This window comes from Lycorma delicatula, chromosome 12, assembly GCF_047948215.1.
Source record: "Lycorma delicatula isolate Av1 chromosome 12, ASM4794821v1, whole genome shotgun sequence".
Lineage (NCBI taxonomy): Eukaryota > Metazoa > Arthropoda > Insecta > Hemiptera > Fulgoridae > Lycorma > Lycorma delicatula.
The window spans coordinates 11852584-11872599 of NC_134466.1; positions in this window are offsets into that span (position 1 = coordinate 11852584).

The window sequence follows — 20016 nt, forward strand, 5'->3', positions numbered from 1 at the left end:
CTATTAAGCAATACTTAACTATGGTCCCGTTAATTTTGGAGGCGATGATCTCTCAAACTATTTAATTTTCTATTATTATTAAAAATGACTATTTTATAAATTGATTTGTTTCCGATAGAAAACGGATAATTAAATTTTTCCTTAAACTCACCCACATGAAGCTCTCGAGACACAAACGGCACTGGCAGGAGTTACATTTGCCGACAATAAACGTGTTAATTTTACCTGTGATTAAATCTAAACATCAATTTTAGTTTGGAGAGCTTTTCATGCCGATTTGCAACAGCATATTCAGTACCGTAAAGATTACAAAATATCGCTTGGCAGTTTTGAGGCGGGATATTTTTTATTCATCCAAACGACTATAAGTCATTTTCGGAAAAGGTTAATACCAAATTTAATATTAGCTACGCCCGTCATTATTACGTCACAGAAAATCTAAATGCATTAAACAAGGATGAATAAATTTCAGGTTTATACATTCTTTAAAATTCTCATCTATAAACATACCCGATGATCTTTTTATAAATAATATTAAAGCTAAATTTAAAAAAAAAAAAAACTGTTAAAAATTCCGATGGTCTTTTCTTATAAAACACAGATTATGGAACTAAATATTTTCTGAATGCGCAACATTTTTCAAAGTAACTTATATATGAAAATAACTGTAAATAAAAATACAAAAAATAAATATCGTCTGACATTTGAAAACAATTTCAGACGAATATATATCGTATACCGGACAACATTGTAACGTTACAAGCTTGGCAGAATGTTGACATAAATTGAAATTCTAAAGAAATTGCCAAAAGTTACTACAATAACGACAGCGCAACAGTACTATACTGTAAAAAGATATATCATTTCTGCCAACAGTAAGCGAAGGGGAAAATAAAATATCATACACGATACATGTTGCAGTCGTACACAAACTACATCGGTACCGGGTATTAACTTACTCGTTGCTTACACAGTCATGCGGAAATAAACATTTTATTTATCGGTATACATTGAGGAAACTTGATATTGTTTTATTTTAACTTAAGTTTTCTAAAGATACAGAAAAAAATTTACTTTAAAAGCTAATATAAATCGACGATTTCTTTTCTAGTATTTTATTCATTAGGTTTCCTTTAGAAATGTAATTCTTAAATTTATAAATTTCAACCGAAATTTTAGTTATTTTTATTAAAAATAAGAAACCAATTTCCATATCTAATAAAACAAAATGAAAATTACGGCTAGGTCTCAAAAATATTTTTTACTTGTAACACATGTTAAACGTCATATGCCCAAATTGGACTCATTACAATACTTTTTCTTCTAGAGCTATAACGCTATCTAAACGGAAAATTAAAAACCCACCAAATATTTTAACGAAGACAACACAATTTTAACTTCATTGTATGAAGTAAAGAAAGTATTGTGATCGCGAAAAATTTCGGTTTTAGGATCTCAACGGAAGTAACCCTTATGACCACCCCTGAATCCATTTTGACTAGTTTCGGCATGACGTCTGTACGGTACGTAGGCATGTATTTCGCGTAATTCAAAAACGATTAATCACAGGATGTTGAAATTTTGGATTTAAGACTGTTGTAACATCTAATTGTGCACCTTCCCTTTTTATTGCAATCGACTGGACCAAAAGTGTCCAAAATTAAAAAAAAAAAAAAAAAAAAAAAAAATAGATTTTGTACTACTTCTTCGGTTCTTTCGGTTTCTTCGGTTCGGAGTAACAGTACAAGGTGAAAAGATAAAGATGCTACGAATTTCTGAGGATATAGTAATTCTAGCCGAGAGTAAAAACGATTTAGAAGAAACAACGAATGGCATAGATGAAGTCCTACCCAAGAACTACGGCATGAAAATAAACAAGAACAAAGCAAAAGTAATGAAATGTAGTAGAAATAAAGTAGATGGAGCACTGAATATAAAAATGGGACGAGAAAAGACTATGGAGGTAGAAGAATTTTGTTATTTGGAAAGTAAAATTACTAAAGATGGACGAAACAGGAGCGATATAAAATGACGAATAGTATAAATGAAACGAACTTTCAGTCATAAATATAATTTATTTACATAAAAAATTAATTTAAACGTCAGGAAAACATTTTTTAAAAGTATATGTTTGGAGCGTACCTTTGAAGAGCGTATGTTTGAAGAGAAACTTGGACGATCGAAGTATCCGAGAAGAAAAGATTAGAAGCTTTTGAAATGCGGTGCTATAGGAGAATGTTAAAAATCAGACGGGTGGATAAAGTGACAAATGAAGAGGTATTGCGACAAATAGATGAAGAAAGAAGCATTTGGAAAAATATAGCTAAAAGAAGAGGCAGACTTATACGTAGGCCACATCTTATCACCCTGGAATAGTCCGCTTCGATATTGGAGGGGCAGATAAATTAGAAAAATTGTGCACAGGCAGGCAACGTTTGGAATATGTAAAACAAATTATTATGGATGTAGGGGGGTATGCCAAAATGGAACGACTGGTACTAAATAGGGAATCTTGGACAGCTGCATCAAACCAGTCAAATGGTTGAAGACTAAAAAAAGCACCCGCTGTTTCAGTTTTGTAGAAGATCGAGTATAGAGTGGGTATGAAAATAGTTTCATTTAACTAAACTTGAACTGTGAATTTTTTTTTAAGAACTATCAGTATATCAAATATGTTTACTAATACATGTTTTCTTCCCTTGAAATATTTACGAGTAGATTATTTACAAATCACTGATCACTCAAAGCTAAATTGATCTTGTCTTTCGATAAAAAATAATTATGATTCGCTGATTGTTCGTTTGTTCCTTTGTATGATTAATATTATGAAAATTATATTATTTTTTCAGTGATTTGAATAATATTTTTTCAGTGAATTCATTGAACATTTAATTTATACCAATGGATATAAAAACGAAAAAAAACTGGAATTCATTTTTAAGGATTAATTACTTCCAATTAATTTTATCATATTAATGAAAAAAATAAAAATAAAAAGCAATTTCATAATAAATATATATAAATATCTATATATTATTTCATACTTAGTTTAATTAATATAGAAACTTAAAAAAAAATAACAATAATAACGAATTATTATTATTTATATATATATATATATATATATATATATATATATATATATATATATATATATATATGTATATATATAAATTCAATGAAATATAGACGAAAAAAATTTCCTTTTTGTACGCTCTTTCTATAAATTTTGCTCTTATATATACATTTTTTTTATTTATTCTTTTGATCAGAACCTTTTATTATTCTTCTTTTTTTTACTTCCTTTGTCATGAATAATAAAAGCATGAACCATAGTTAAAAGTGAAAAAAAAGAAAACTTTTAGTTAAAAGTACTGTACGTATAATTTTTTTTTTCTTTTTTATAATTTTAATTGTTGCTTGAACAGAATTTTTTTAACCGTTTTTCATTTGGCGATATATTTAAGATAGCAAAAAATTACAAGCAATTATACATTATTTTAAATCAACGCTTCGTTTATACTAATTAAATGAATTTTATTTTTAAATCAGTTTTTCTTACTTCCTTTACTTATGTCTCCCGAGTTCTTTAGCTTAGTTTGTACCACGTATCTTTACACAAACTTTTCAAAAGAAATACATAAAAACTAAAAAAATTAATTCTTAATTAAAATCAATTTAGAATTATATTTTATTTTAATTAAAAATTATTAAAATAACGAAAAAGAACATTTAAACCAGTAGACGAATAGAAAATTTGACAACATTTCAGAAATTATTTTTCATACCTCTCAAATTCTACAGGAATGGAAAAGGTTTTTTCCTTTTTCCAAATTACTTTCTATCTTTATCTTTCCTCTACTTTTATCAGTCACCTTATACAGGATCATTCACGGGAACCGAATGTTTATAAAATAATCATAAAAAATTGAATATTTACTTTAAAAAGGTTCTATTGGTACTGAAACACTTGTTAAATCAAACCATTCGTTACTTACGCATGAACGAAAAATTATGACCGGCAAGTGATGTCCATTTTGGGCAATGCATTGGTGTAGCCTTTCACGGTAACCGGCCTCAATTCTTTACAGCATATCTACATCAATCTGGGTGACATGATGACGAATTCCGATCTTTAGGTCCTCCAATGTACGCGGTTTATTGCCGTACACACGCGATTTCAGAAACCCCCACAGAAAAAAATCACAACTTCTCAAGTCGGGGGACCGAGGGATATCTGGTCAAGAGGCCAAGGAATGTCGCCGAATCTGGAAACTATCCGTCCCGGAAACAAGTTACGGAGAACAGTCATTGTTGCCCTCGCTGTGTGCACTGTAGCTCCATCCTGCTGGAATAACACATTTTGAAAATCGATTCCCGGTTTCGTAACTCAGGGATGAAAAACGTATTCAACATCGCAATGTAACGATCAGCTGTTACAGTTACGGCAGCGTCATTTTCTTCAAAAAATTATGGTCCAATACAGCGACCTTTCCTACTGCACACCAGACAGTCACCTTTGGGATATGAAGTGGTTGGTCTCTCGTGAAGCTGATGTGGGTTTCTTTTCCCGATACCGGCAATTCTGTTTGTAGACGAAGCCATTAAGATGAAAATGGGCTTCGTCACTCATTAACGATAACAAATTTTCATTTTCTTCAAAAACGGTAAGCATTTGTCAACAAAACTGTAATCGCTGCGTGAAACCTTGTTCGATTAACTGCTGCACGACGACTATATTGTAAGGATGGAAATGCAGGTCCGTATGCAGAATTCGTCTTACCGTACTTGTGCTCATTTGAAACGCTGCTGAATGCCTCTGAATAGAGCGGCGTCGGCTTCTGACAATGGCTTCTCTTTCTCGTTCGATGTTCTCCGGAGTGCTAGCAGTTCGTCGGGGACCCGGTGGTTTTTTCTTCAATTCGAACCGCTTGTCCGAAGGTTGTTTACCCGTCGCAGTATTGTGTTACGAGAAGGGACACTTGCATTACGATGGATATTAAACTGACGGCGGAAATCTCGCTGAACAGCAGTTACGGATTCGTCATTTCGCACAAAACTGTCATACGCATACAGGCGTTGGTCTAGCGTCCACGGCTCCATCTCAACTACTAAAATGTAAATGCTATGAACAAAGGAAACGTCAGACACCAGCCACGTGCCCCTCCAACCACAAACGCCCGAGTGCAACCCACTTCAAAAACATCCGGTTCCCGTGAATGATCCTGTATATGCATCCAATTAAATATAAACGACTGTGATTCTTCTGTAAAATTTTCTCATCGTATGAGTTAATTTCATCTCCATTAAAAAAAATTCCAATAAGCCAAAATGTTATATTTCTAAAGCTATCGTCTTCTAAATAAACGAACTTTAAATGTTAATATTGCCTAGTCTGATAAAAATCACGTTAATCTCAGTTCTAACAATATTATCGTGATCTTTTTTTATTTATCGATTACCAAAATTTAGCTCCTGTAGAGCAGAAGGAAGAAGTTATTACTTTTTAATATTCAATTCTTAGCTTATATTCACAATAAGAAAATTAAATTTTCATACTGGAGAAAAAATATCGGCATCAATTAATTATTTTTGCCAAAATACAGTAGTTTAAATTCTAACATACCGGGGTGGTTCAGAATGTTTTCAGCCTGAAATATAAAATTAACTGCCTTTACTAGGATTTGAATACTTTATCGTGAATACCGATGTTCTTTGGCTAAACAGAAAAAGGGAGAAAAAGAGAGCCTGACATACATATGATGCATGTATGACCTACGAAATTAATTAAGTATGATTCTTTAAACGGCATATTGAGAAGTTTCAAACGGATGAATTTAGTCGCTTGTTTTCGTAATCGAATAAAGCAAACATTTTAATTTTTTTTTTTTAAATTGATAAAATTTAAGTTCAAGCCGTACAAAGTACTCTGTTTTAAAAGGTTTAACTTCGAAGGCCGTATAAAAAAAGATAGATTTCACTTGACGATTTTTTCTCATCTTTTTCGAGAGTAAAAAAATGGATAGCTGAATTTAAACGAGGTCGTACATACATTCAAGAAAATGAATGCTCGGAACAACCAAAAACCGCTATAAAAGAAGAAATCGTCTCAGAATTTTTAATGCGTTATTAAACGATCGTCGACTGAAATTTTCATCGAGTATGCTGGTATTGCAAACATCTCAATAGATTTTCCTCTACGTTTTACACACATGAAAAGGTTTCTGCTGGACGGGGGCCGCATTTGTTAAAATTCGACCAAAAAGGCTTCCAACTGAACGCTTTTCAACGGTGCTTATAATTATTTAAACGCGATTCCACCGAGTTTATTCGATGTTGTATAACAGTAGATGAAACATGGATTCACTGTCAGATGTTAGAAATAAAGCTGTCCAAAGCAGTGGGATTTCAATCAAAATTAGCTGTAATATCATACTTATAACTAATAAGTATGCTTGGATTGCAAGTCCAAGCACTGAGTTGGGAAAAGGTAAAAGTGAGCCAAAATAATCGAAAACGTTTCTAACTGCAAGAAACGTCACAGCTACCTGGAAAAAAAGTAGTTTCCAGGTAGTCATTGACTACCTTGAAAAAAGCAGGAGTATTATGCTTCACAACTAGACCGACTGAAGGTGCTATTCAGGGTAAAAGACCATATTGTAAAAAATGAAAATGCTCTTTCACGACGATAATTCGCTAGCACACATAATTCGGCTTGTTGCTGTAAAACTCCAGAAAGAGTTTCCACATGCATCGCGTATTTCATCGCTTGGTGAAGAGTTTTCACATGCACGATCGCTCCACTCGATCGGTGATTCATATGCCTCGTGAATCACTTCCTTTTCCCAAATTTGAAGAAGTGCTTAGCTGGACGTCAAGATTCACTTCAAATTATTCGGTCAAAGCTCAGTCAACCGCTTATTTTGCGGTGTTGAATTTTATGAAGGTTATTAAAAAGTCGGATGGTCGTTGGTCTAAACTTATCAAATTACAAGGTGACTACGTTGAAAAAAAAAAACTGAAAAAAAATCGGGTGGAGCTGTGTTGGAGAGCACGGCCGTTGGTTTAACCTGAAACGTTACAGACCTTCGATGAGGTCCTCCGACCAATTGGAGAGCCACCTTCGTATTATTTTTTAACAAAACTGAACGTATCCGATGGAAAATTTTAGTTCCTTCATTTGGCTAACTCTACAGATAAATTGGTCGGTCTATATGTCAACGAATCGCTTTTAGTGTATTGGATTGAAATAAAAAAGAAATATCGACTGCATACTAAATTTAATTTTAGGATTAAAACAATCGAAATAATATCATAATATTTCGACTAATATTCGACGACAATTTTGTTCAAAACTGGTCTGTGATATGAGAAGTAAGCAGCGGTAGAGGTGCTCGCGCCGTCGGCGACGTTCACTGAGCGCATCAGCTTTGTGATGCTCCCAAACCACCTCGGCACCAGATATCGACATCGAGGTACCTGTGCCTGGCCCATAACCACCCCTTTCCAACGATATGCGTAATTTAAATTTCCGGCCGGCTTTTGCGCGGGGTGAGGCTGGCACATTGAATTTTTACATTTTTGTACACGTTTACTTTAATCTTTTACACATAAATATTGTCCAAAATACATTTATTATTACTGAAATCTATCCATCTCGACAAACTCTAAAAACGAAAACACACGAATCACCGAGCTATCACGTCTAAGTCGTGAGCTATACTGAATGAAAATGAGCAAGAGCGCCAGTTTTAGCCGATTTGCACCGTGCCTCCTCCCTGCCAACCCATTGCCAGCGACACAAACTCCAATTCGTATCAGCGAGCTGATCATGTAAGTTATAAAATGACACCGCATTTACTTCTCTGATACTAATAGTCAGTGGGCTATTAAGGAAGGACGATATAGATATTTTCATTTCACTAGAAATTTATGTTCTGGTACCCGTAAGTTTTGGTGTGATTTTAGAGACGTTTCACGTCAAAAACTTATCTTACTTCGTTAGTGCGAGAACTTTCCAAACAGCCCTCGTACGCTGTATTGATTTATTCACAATACGATTTTTAAGATATAACACGTAAATTATACTTCGAAAAAACCAATATTTATTACGATATTAGTGATTAAAAATTTCACACGAACCCATCTGAAAATTTTGAAAATGTGCACACGCTCGTCGGCTTAAGTGTTTTTAATATAATGCTGCGAAACCTACAAAATATTAGTAAGATGCTAGATCACTAGTTTTATCCTTACGGTACACGAATTGAAACGGCAATGTATACGAAATTAAATTCCGTAATGAAAACCGCACAAAAATAATTGATATTATTTATAGAATTAAAATTAAATTTTTTACCCTTATTTTTTCCCCTACGTGTAATACTTCCGCTTACATCAACTTTCTTCACAATGATTTTTTTTTTGTTTTTTAATTCTCTAAAAACAATGTAAAACTACACATAAGAACGTTTACTATCGTTTTCCCTGATATAAAATAAATTATTCCAGGTATTTTCAACACTTGAAAAAAAATTTTATTTTCTCTAATGAGATTTTCATAATTAGATTTCTTTTCAGATTTGTAAGTGTGCGAATGATTCTGAAAGTTTTCTTTTTTTTACAATGTATAATTTTCACAGAAATCTTTACGCATTATATTTTATAAACGCTTAGTTTATTATAATTATTAAAATTGATTGTTGTTAATTGTTTTAGCTCATTTTGTACTGTTAGTTTTAAAGATAATTTTATACCTGATGTTGCCTAGGTTTGAAGTCATTGCAATTTTCATGTTTTCAGCATTTTATTACCATTTTATAATAAATATAGGGAGGATTTATCTCTTTGTACATCACTTATCTATATATATAAAAATATTAAGTTCGTTTGTGTACGCTTCAAAAACTCAAAATGTTCTGCACCGATTGAGCTCAAATTTTAGTACGATATATAACCCGCATCAAAGATTGTTTTCATCTATTTTTAATAAATCTATCTATCTATTTTTTAATTTGTAAATTTTTAATTTGGAAATGTAAATAAAGGAAAACCAATCAGATCAATGCAAGATGGCCGCTGTCAAATACAACGACCAAATTTCTTTGAATTATATTTGCTAAAACATCTGTATTTTATTAAAATAAAAAAAAAACACAATAAAAAAAAATTTTAGTACGATATATAACCCGCATCAAAGATTGTTTTCATCTATTTTTAATAAATCTATCTATCTATTTTTATTTCTACAGTTTTTTAATATATAAGAGGCTAATAAATCAGATAGAAATGTAAACAAAGGAAAACCAATCAGATCAATGCAAGATGGCCGCTTTCAAACACAACGACCAATCACAAAGAACCCGTATGGCCGTTGCCAATGTAAACAAAATCACAACTGATTAAGTAACAAATTTCTTTGAATTATATTTAACAGCTAAAACATCTGTATTTTATAGCTAAAACATCGTATAGCCCACATAGACTTAAGACTGTGCAAACAAAAAAAGTCGAAATAACCAAATACACAGAAAATAATATCCCTACATAATGACCAAAAATTCCTTTGTTAGGTTAAATATTCACTTTTGTCTGAATTTACAGAAGGCATTTACAACGAAGCATTGATAAATATTGAAGACAAGTGCTTAGCTAATGCAAATAAAGTTCTTAGTCAATTGGGAATGCCAGCACCCACCCGAGCTGCGATTGCTTCATTTGATGTGGATTTACGCCGTGAACAGAGTTACGACATTGGTGATCTTCAGTCATATGTCCGATCAAACATTCCCAAATTAACGCGTGAACAGGAAGGCATTTATGATCGCGTAATGCAAATGATAAATGACGGAGTTGGGGAGACCTTCTTCTTGGATGCGCCAGGAGGAACTGGGAAAACATTCCTCATTAGATTGATTCTAGCAACGGTTCGATCAAAAAATGACATAGCCTTAGCTCTTGCTTCGTCTGGAATAGCTGCGACATTGTTACCAGGTGGAAGGACTGCGCATTCAGCTCTGACGTTGCCGTTAAACATGCAAATCATCGAGACTCCCACGTGCAATATTTCCAAAGCATTCTGTATGGGAAAAGTATTACAAAAATGTAAACTCATTGTTTGGGATGAATGCACGATGGCACATAAGAAATCGCTTAAAACTCTTGATCGATCGTTACGAGATTTGCGTGGAAACGTTCAACCGTTCGAGAATTCTTTGATATTGCTCACAGGAGATTTTAAGCAAACATTGCCTGTAATTTCTCGATCGACACTAGCAGACGAAATAAATGCTTGCCTGAAATATTCAACAATGTGGCGACACGTACGTACATTGCAGTTGACTACGAATATGCGTGTCCAGTTGCAGAATGATCCATCAGCTGAGGCATTCTCACGACAGTTACTGGACATTGGAAACGGACAGCTGCCAGTCGATAAGACGTCTAGACGAATATCATTTCCTGATAATTTTTGTAATTTAGTAACATCGAAAGAAGAACTGATCGAAAAAGTATTTCCTGATATTCAAATTAATCATAGAAATCACGATCGGCTCAGTGAACGAGCTATCCTTGCCGCAAAGAATAAAGATGTCTATCGACTTAATAATGTTATTCAATCCAGCATTCAAAGTGAGGAAATTACATATAAGTCGATAGACACCTTTGTGGAATCAGATGAAGTGGTTAATTATCCAACCGAATTTTTAAACTCACTTGATCTGCCAGGGATGCCACCACACATATTAAAATTGAAAATAGGTTTGCCAATTATCCTGTTGCGGAATATTAATCAGCCAAAACTCTGCAACGGCACGCGACTTGCAGTTAAAATTTATGAATAACGAAGTGGAAGCAACGATTTTAACGGGGCCTTTCAAAGGTGAATATGTCCTCATTCCTCGAATACCCATGATCCCGACCGATACACCATTTCAATTTAAAAGATTGCAATTCCCAATTCGATTGGCATTTGCAATCACAATCAATAAAGCTCAAGGTCAATCTTTAGAATTGTGTGGTTTAGATTTAGATGCGGATTGCTTCTCACATGGGCAACTGTATGTTGCGTGTTCCCGAGTCGGCAAACCAGATAGCCTTTATATCTACGCAGACAGTGGAAAAACAAAAAATATTGTATATCCACAAGTATTGCAAAATTACACTTCTATGAAACGTATGCTTTGTTTTGTTTCTCATTTCTCATCCATGTAACCACAATGTGCCACAGCGAAGCGTGGCGGGTACAGCTGGTAATTTTATAAATTTATTTATTTTATCATTATATCGATTTTATTACGATCATTATATTATAACTATCCTCGGACGCTTTGTAATATACAAAATGAAATTCTTCATTTATCTAAAAATTAGTTTAGAGCCAATTATAAACGAGCATTTATCGATTTATTATTATATGTTGATACTATTAATGTTTGTATTCCATAAATCGATAGAACAGTTCATATTTTAAACTTTTTCTTTAATTTACAAAAAAATTTTAAAAATTAACATTATTTACAAATAAATTGTATAGCGACACGAAGTCCATCGCCTTTTATAGATTATTTAACGTGTAGATCCCGGATTTATTCTAAAGAAACAAACTAATTTAAAAGCTTATAAATTAATCTCCCACCCGATAAAAAATATAAAAACTTAAAACGAATAAAATGTATTCAAGAATGGAACCGAACAGTTTACCCCAAAATCAGATAATCTATAGACCGCTCTTATATCCTGAATCGGTTAATTAATTAACATGAAAAATAAATAGTCTTTTATATATATATATATATACATATAAAGCCTTGGGGAGAATATACCCTTAAATTTCTCGTTAAGGTCGCTTAAATGGGTAGAACCTACCGTTAATAAAATTTAGACCGAGTTGACAACGACATAGTCGTTGTATCAGTATACCATTAATTGCTGTTCCATTATATTAAAGAAAGATGTAAATTTTAAACGTAATTAAATTAGATTTTGCAGCGAGACAAACATTTCACTTACTTCAATTAACGATATTAAACAATGAGACTTCGTCGAATAATCTGGTATTTCAGTCTACAAGTACAATATTTAATAAATAATACGAATAAATTTATCGGTTTTCAGATATTTCTAGGTTTGTAATAAAGCTAATTAGAGGGCATTAAGAAAGCGTGAATTTGTAGTAAATCATCACAGATTAGGAAGATACGTTACTCTACCAAAATTTTGTACCTCTCTGTAAACACACGGTGGCTAAAATCACCTTCACTTACATACAGTTTATAAAATTCTTAACAGATGGGAAAGTTTTGGTATTACAGTTAGTAATAATAAGCAGATATAATTACTATTTTGCTGCTGTTCGGCTCATTCATTTTTTCTGTAATGATAATTATGATGTTTAAGTATACAAATCAAAAATGACTTTTTACACGGCTGCTCAAAAAGGAATGTAAAGTATGTATGTTTGTTTGTTCCACCGTAGCAGCTGAACCGATTTAGACGTATGAACCCGCGTTGGAATCCTTACGTTACCGGAAGTGTTACAAGCTATATATGGTCGCCAAGTGGTTTCGACGGCACGTGGCACTTACTAACCTCATGGTATCCCTGAAAAGGGCCGTTTTTGTCGTCGACTGGCTTCGACGAGAATAATGTAATTTCTACATTCTTCTTTATTAAAAAACGTTAAATGATCTTATTATTTTTTTAGAATATACCAAATAATTCTGATAATTTTAATATAATCTTTCCTTCTTCGCCTATTGAATTTTTCTTCTCAAAAACTTTGAATCCATTTTTCCGAAAATCAACATTTCACAAAAACGGATTTAAAAATCAATTAAAAATTCCATATTTATGTTTTGTGTTTTATTAGAAACAATGAAAACCGGAAAAATGATTTTTCCTACTTATATGAGTTTCCTCATAGACCGCATCACATTTTTATAATGTCCCACCTGGCTGGTCCTTGGTTAACTCGTCTTCAAAAATCAGTTGTTTAACAGCTGATATTCGAAGTGGAAAATTTTGAGGTTCAAATCGGAGTAAAATTTAGTTGTTTATATAGATATGAATACTAAGACAGCGGATACCATTGTACTTTGGTGGTCGGGATTCAATTAACAACACGTCTCAGGAAGGGTCAGTCTGATCTGTTCAAGAGTACACCTCATATCCCTCTGTCATACATATTATCCTCATCTCATTGGGTCTTGGAGGGGGTTACTTATTTTTCATTACTTAAAAAGATTGGATCGTACACATTAGAAAAAAAAATGAACAAATAAACTTTTATAATGCAATTTTTAAGTAAAAGTAAGAACAGGCTTACGCAAATACGGATGTAAAAATATATTTTTGTAAAAACGTAAAAGGGGAAACTTGGGCTTAGATAAAATATAAGGTCAGAGAGATGTAAATAAAATAGACGTTACAACAAAATTATAAAAATAATTAAATATAAACTAAAAGAACAGTGTTTGCCATTTATTTTCACTTAATTTTTCAAAATTATATTGTTCATAAGCTCACATTCAATATCTACACAAATTCATTGACTGCCTTGCTGTGTGAGCAGTGGTCCCATCTTGTTGAAATCAATACATTTTCCGCTTCATTCCCGAGTTCATTTAATCTTTGTCACAAGACGTCGCGTAACTTTTGACATAACGTTCGAAAGCTACTGTATCCTATTGTTTTTCTTCCTCAAAAAAGTACGGCCCTATTATTCCAAATTCAGCAACCGCGCATCAAACTTTAACAAGCTCAGAGTGCCGAGGGTGCTTATGAAGTTGTACAGGATTATTTTCTGGCCGATTGAAACTGGGCTTCGTCACTTGACAGCACAATCGAGTACACTGGAACATTTTTCAGAATAGCCTACCACCAACAAGCAATACGGTTAAATCACGCACATTTACCTGCTGCAGGATCGTCATTTTGTAAAGGAGAAACTGTAAGGCGGCGTGTAAAATTCTCCTTACAGCCCGATCAGAAATTGGTAACGCAGCAGAGCTCATTTAAGAGTTGAGAAGCGTGGAGACTGTATAACTGCTTGTTTCACAGTTTCAATATTTTCGGGTTTGCATTGTGGCCTAACTGATAGTTTCTTCTTCAAATCTGAACCGTAGCTCTAAAATTGGACACCCATAACCCGAAACGCCGGTACCGCGGCGTTTCTACCGCGAGCCGAAAGTACGAACGAAATAATCGCTGCATGTTGATAATAAAATTACCAATTTTTAAAATACGTTTCAATAACGACAACGAGATTTTTACCACTCCACGCCAACGTTGTAAGTGAATAGCAAGACAGCCGCTACAAAATGACGTGCTGATACCACGCCCTGTAATATTAGCGCTCCACCGGCTTCGGTGGAAAATCAGGAAGTTGTTCCTGCCGGACTCCAAAAAAAATGTCGATTTAGTTTCTTCAGAATGCGGAAGTTTTTTTCTTTGTTATTTCACAATCGTTTTCTAATTGATTTTCTCATGAAAATACTTTCAATATAAAGATGAAATAGTGTTACATCGTTGTTTTTTAATAAAGCGAAGCGATGATGATCATCATGATAAAAAATGAGAAATAAATTCAATTCTATTTTTTTTTTTTTTGTTTTGTTCTTCAGTCATTTGACTGGTTTGATGCAGCTCTCCAGAATTCTCTATCTAGTGTCGTTTCATTTCCCTACATCCTACACCGCTAACCAATTTGTGTTACATATTCCAAACGTTAACTGCCTACACAATTCTTACCATTTATCTGTCCCTCCAATGTCAAAGCGAATATTCCAGGATGCCTTAATATGTAGCCTATAAGTCTGTCTCTTCTTTTAACTATATTTTTTCCAAATGCTTCTTTCTCCATTAATTTGTCGCAATACCTCTTCATTTGTCACTTTATCCACCCATCTGATTTTTAACATTCTCCTATAGCACCGCATTTCAAAAGCTTCTAATCTTTTCTTCTCAGATACTCCGATCGTCCAAGTTTCACTTCCATATAAAGCGACGCTCCAAACATACACTTTCAAAAATCTTTTCCTGACATTTAAATTAATTTTTGATGTAAACAAATTATATTTCTGACTGAAGGCTCGTTTAGCTTGTGCTATTCGGCATTTTAAATCGCTTCTCCTTCGTCCATCTTTAGTAATTCTACTTCCCAAATAACAAAATTCTTCTACCTCCATAATCTTTTCTCTTCCTATTTTTATATTCATTGGTCCATTTTATTATTTCTACTACATTTCATTACTTTCGTTAGGTTCTTGTTCATTTTCATGCGATAGTTCAAGCGAAGGACTTCATCTATGCCGTTCATTGTTTCTTCTAAATGTTTTTTACTCTCAGCTAGAATTACTATATCATCAACAAATCGTAGCAACTTTATATTTTCATCTTGTACTGTTACTCCGAATCTAATTTGTTCTTTAATATCATTAACTGCTAGTTCCATGTAAAGATTAAAAAGTAACGGAGATAGGGAACATCCTAGTCGGACTCCCTTTCTTATTATGGCTTCTTTCTTATGTTCTTCAATTGTTACTGTTGCTGTTTGGTTCCTGTAAATATTACTAATTGTTTTTCTATCTCTATACTTGAACCCTAAACTTTTTAAAATGCTGAACATTTTATTCCAATCTAGGTTATCAAATACCTTTTGTAAGTTTATAAATGCCATGTATGTCGGTTTGTTTTTCTTTAATCTTCCTTCTCCTATTAATCTAAGCGCTAAAATTTCTTCCCTTGTCGCAATACTTTTGCTGAAACCAATTTAGTCATCTCCTAACATTTCTTCCACTCTCTTCTCAATTCTTGTGGACAGAATTCTAATTAAGATTTTTGATAAAGTGAATGAAATTTTTCATATAAAAGATTTTCCACTGAAAGTGATCGGTAAACTTATAACGGAACCCCCGTTTGAACTTTCTTAAAAAATAAGGGAAATATTACCGAAGTGTGTTCATTTGATGGAGAGTAAGACTTAAACGTACTTAAAAAAATCAAAATAGAGTAGAGTTGAAAACCTCCTCTTGTTGTGAACTTCATTAAAAATCTCGAGGTTATTATTTTTATAAATTAGCATTTTCCAAACGTTATATAAAAAAAATTTTGAAATATTAAAAAAAATCAACAAAAAAATCGATATTTTTACTAAATATGAGTACATGTCAAATTTTAATAATTTTTGCAGTAAAAAAGTATTATTTTCAATAATTTCAAAAAAAATAAATTCTTCGAATTCATTTTGATTTCTGAATATAAAAACAATGCTATCAGAAAAAACTAAATATTTAATTTCTTTCCTTGGATTTTCATTCCATTTTGGTTTATTAATTACTAATCGTGTAATGTCATTTAGAATACCGATCAACGATCAATGTTGCCGGAATCGTTAGTTACTTTTGAAATCTATGTTTTAGTTGTCCTAAATAAACGTAATAATTATATTTTCCAGTTTTACAACAATTTAAAAAAAAAGAAAAAAACCGGTAGATAACCTAATAGCCAACAGGGCTCTATTCTTTTATCAGTGTAGCTTAGCAATTCATGTGCGAATTTTTTTTTTTACGGGTGTTTTTCCGTTAAATTACAATGATAAGATATTTTTATTAGCGTTTATGTTTTGTTTTTTGAAAATATTTTACAATCTAAAACAACATGAATGAGTTTCGTCATTAATTGTTGCAAATAGAACGGACGTGCAGACACTTTATATTTTCGAGTATAGTGTAATGTTTTAGTTGTAACAGAATATTACGCTCAGTGCTGCTATCTGTAGTCATTATAGTGAAACCGCATAATATTAAAACTTAACTGCTAGTACAGCGATTAGTATTAATTATGTCTTGTTAGCGTTTATACGACGCATAATCGTCAATAAATTTCTTAATTGTTATTCGAGTTGTTAGGAATGTTTTTTTTAATAGAAACATTTTCTAAAATTATTGTATATCGAAATACAGCTTTTATTACTATCATGAATTAATCAACTAAACAGAAGAAAAAAATTACTATCATGGATATGAATACGGCGGATTTTATTTTATCCAATTTACAATTTTTACTTCCTTGTACCAAGTAAAGGAAGTATTGTGATCGCGAAAAATTTCGGTTTTCGGATTTCAACAGAAATATCCATTTTGACCATCCCTGAATTCATTTTTACTAGTTTCGGCGTGACTGACGTACGTACGTATATATCCCGCATAACTCAAAAACGATTAGCTATAGTACGTTGAACTATTGCATTTAGAACTGTTGTAACATCTAGTTGTGTACCTCCCCTTTTGATTGCAATCGACTGGACCAAAAGTGTCCAAAAAAGGCCAAAATCCTACCAATAAATATATTGATTTATAAAAATTATTAACCTCCGATTGTAAAAAATGTTTATATGTAATTTAGTAGGCGTAGAAGGAAGTCATGTAGTGTTCACATCAGATTTTTTTTTTAGTCGATTTTTAAATTTTTATATTTATCTCTTGTTTTTAGAAAGAATAAATTGATTTCACTGAATATTTAAAAGTTATTTATTTATTTTTGTGTATGAAAGAGGATCAATAGCTACGGTCATATACCCGATGGAGATCGTTAAGGTGTGGAAAAATGTCATGCCTGACCGGATTCTTATTTTATTGTAAAATAATATTGACTTTCAAAGGTGCAAATTTAATTAAAAGTTTAATTTAAAAAAATACCTGTTTGTATGAAATAAAAGAGAAGAGAAAAAATTTGTCTTAATAAAAATACGAAAGAAAAGCAGAAAAATTAGCTAAACATAATGAAATCTTTGAAATGCACGAATCCATATTATATTATTGTTTACCCGAGTTTAACAGGTTTTCTTACACTTTCGCGTAAAAACATTTAAAATAAATTCATTTCGCTTTAAACAAACAACATTAAACAATAGTGACGACAAAATATTATCTGTTGAAAATTTAAGAAAAATTTAAAACGTACCCACGACTGTGGTGTTTAAGAAAGTTTGGTGACCTCGACTACTGCACTACACAAATGTTCACAGGCCGTGGGAATTTTGAAAGCTATCTACAACGTACTGGGAGGCGTGACAACCCCCACAAGTTCTGTACAAAGTACGACACTGTCGAACACACCTTGTTTCACTGAATAGTAGAAGCATAGGGTTCCTGCAGAGATTTCCGGCTTAACACATTTTTTTCCTGTTTAGCCTCCGGTAACTACCGTTTAGATAATACTTCAGAGGATGAATCAGGATGATATGTATGAGTGTAAATGAAGTGTAGTCTTGTACATTCTCAGTTCTACCATTGCTGAGATGTGTGGTTAATTGAAACCCAACCACCAAAGAACACCGGTATCCACGATCTAGTATTCAAATCCGTGTAAAAATAACTGGCTTTAATAGGATTTGAACACTGGAACTCTCGACTTCCAAATCAGCTGATCTGGGATGACGCGTTCACCACTAGACCAACCCGGTGAGTCCGGCTTAACACCTGCATCCTACTGACTCACTTAATTGCTTTTGCAGCTCGTTGGAATGCGTTCAGCCTCTTCTCCCGGACGGTGCTTAGAGCTGAGGATAATGAGAAGCGGAGAAGGGGCTTCTAGCGAGAGGCGTCGGACACTCTCAGCTGTGAGAACTGGTACGCCTTGGTATGCCAGCTCCGATGATCAGTCGGGGACTCCGTACAAGACGTGTACCGCTATGACAGTTCCCTGTTATGATGAAGAACTTCAGAACCCGTCATCCACTAGGGGGAATTACGACCGGAGTCTCGGTGTGGGATCCTCTTGGGACCCCCTCATTTGAGACATAAGGCACCGAGACCCGGCCTTCGGCGTAGGGATAAAGGTTGCAGTTTAGCAGGACCGGAGTTTCCTCGCTGAGGTTAGAGGCTGGCATAATAAATCCAATCGGCATGCCAACCTGCCTTCCCGGACGTACAGCTGGTGGGCGAGAAGGCCCATTAGAATTAAAGCACACTCCCCTGGGCTGAGTTATACTTAGCTGTGAGTCCGGCTCAGGAGAGGGGAAAAAAAGTTTAGGATTGGAAGGCTTATAATTCCGTCAAAGATTTTGAATTGAACAAATTTAAAAACAGTATACAACTTGACAAAAAAATGTACGTCTCTATCAAAAATTATATATAAATGTTAAAACTGTTCGGCCGAATGTTCTCAACTGAAGGATTTAAATTTAAGTAGATCTATAATAAAATAAATCGAAATTTTTTTGTAAATTTTTCTTTCCTTTTTCATTAAAAAAGAGAAGCGAGTAAAAATTCATTAAAAATATACGTTTTCAATATATTAAACTAAGCACTTATGTTATTGCTTTCGAACCAAAAGTAAAGTTTTATTGAAGGTTACAAGAAGTGTAGACCCTATGAAGGGCAAACTTTGCAATAAAACCAAAGTAGGTTACATCGAGTCAAGTTAAAATAGGATACCTCATGGTATATTTTGTGAAAGAGAAACCCCATTAATCGGTTCTTGTTTCTACAAATAGTACTATAAAATCTTAGTAAAGGGAATACGGTCGGATAGAATCAAGAAACGAAGCGGTAATCCCTCTAAGCGTTCTCTTCTATAATACAAATTCAAAGTTATTAGCGTACATACGTAAAGACGATAAACGGATTTTCACTCATCTATTTAAGTTACTAATATAATTATTACAGAATGTAAATTTGCCGAAAATTATTTAGTATTTCTCCCTACGTTTACAGAACAATACAAAGCGATTGATTTCCGTTGAAATCTGAAAACCGAATTTTTCGCAATTGCAATTGCTTTTTAAGACTGATCCTTCGTAACGTAATTAAATATTATACACGACATTAAAATCTTCCTCGAGAAAAAAATAAACTTTTTTCATTATTTGACGAATTAGGGTACGGTCTTCCTCATTCATCCGGGATTCCCGGTTAGAATTTTGGACAAGCGTGGCTTTTTTTTTGCACGCTAAAAATTTTTAGGCTACAAATTTCTAAACCACTTCTAGAAAGGGCGTTTGATAAACCGTTT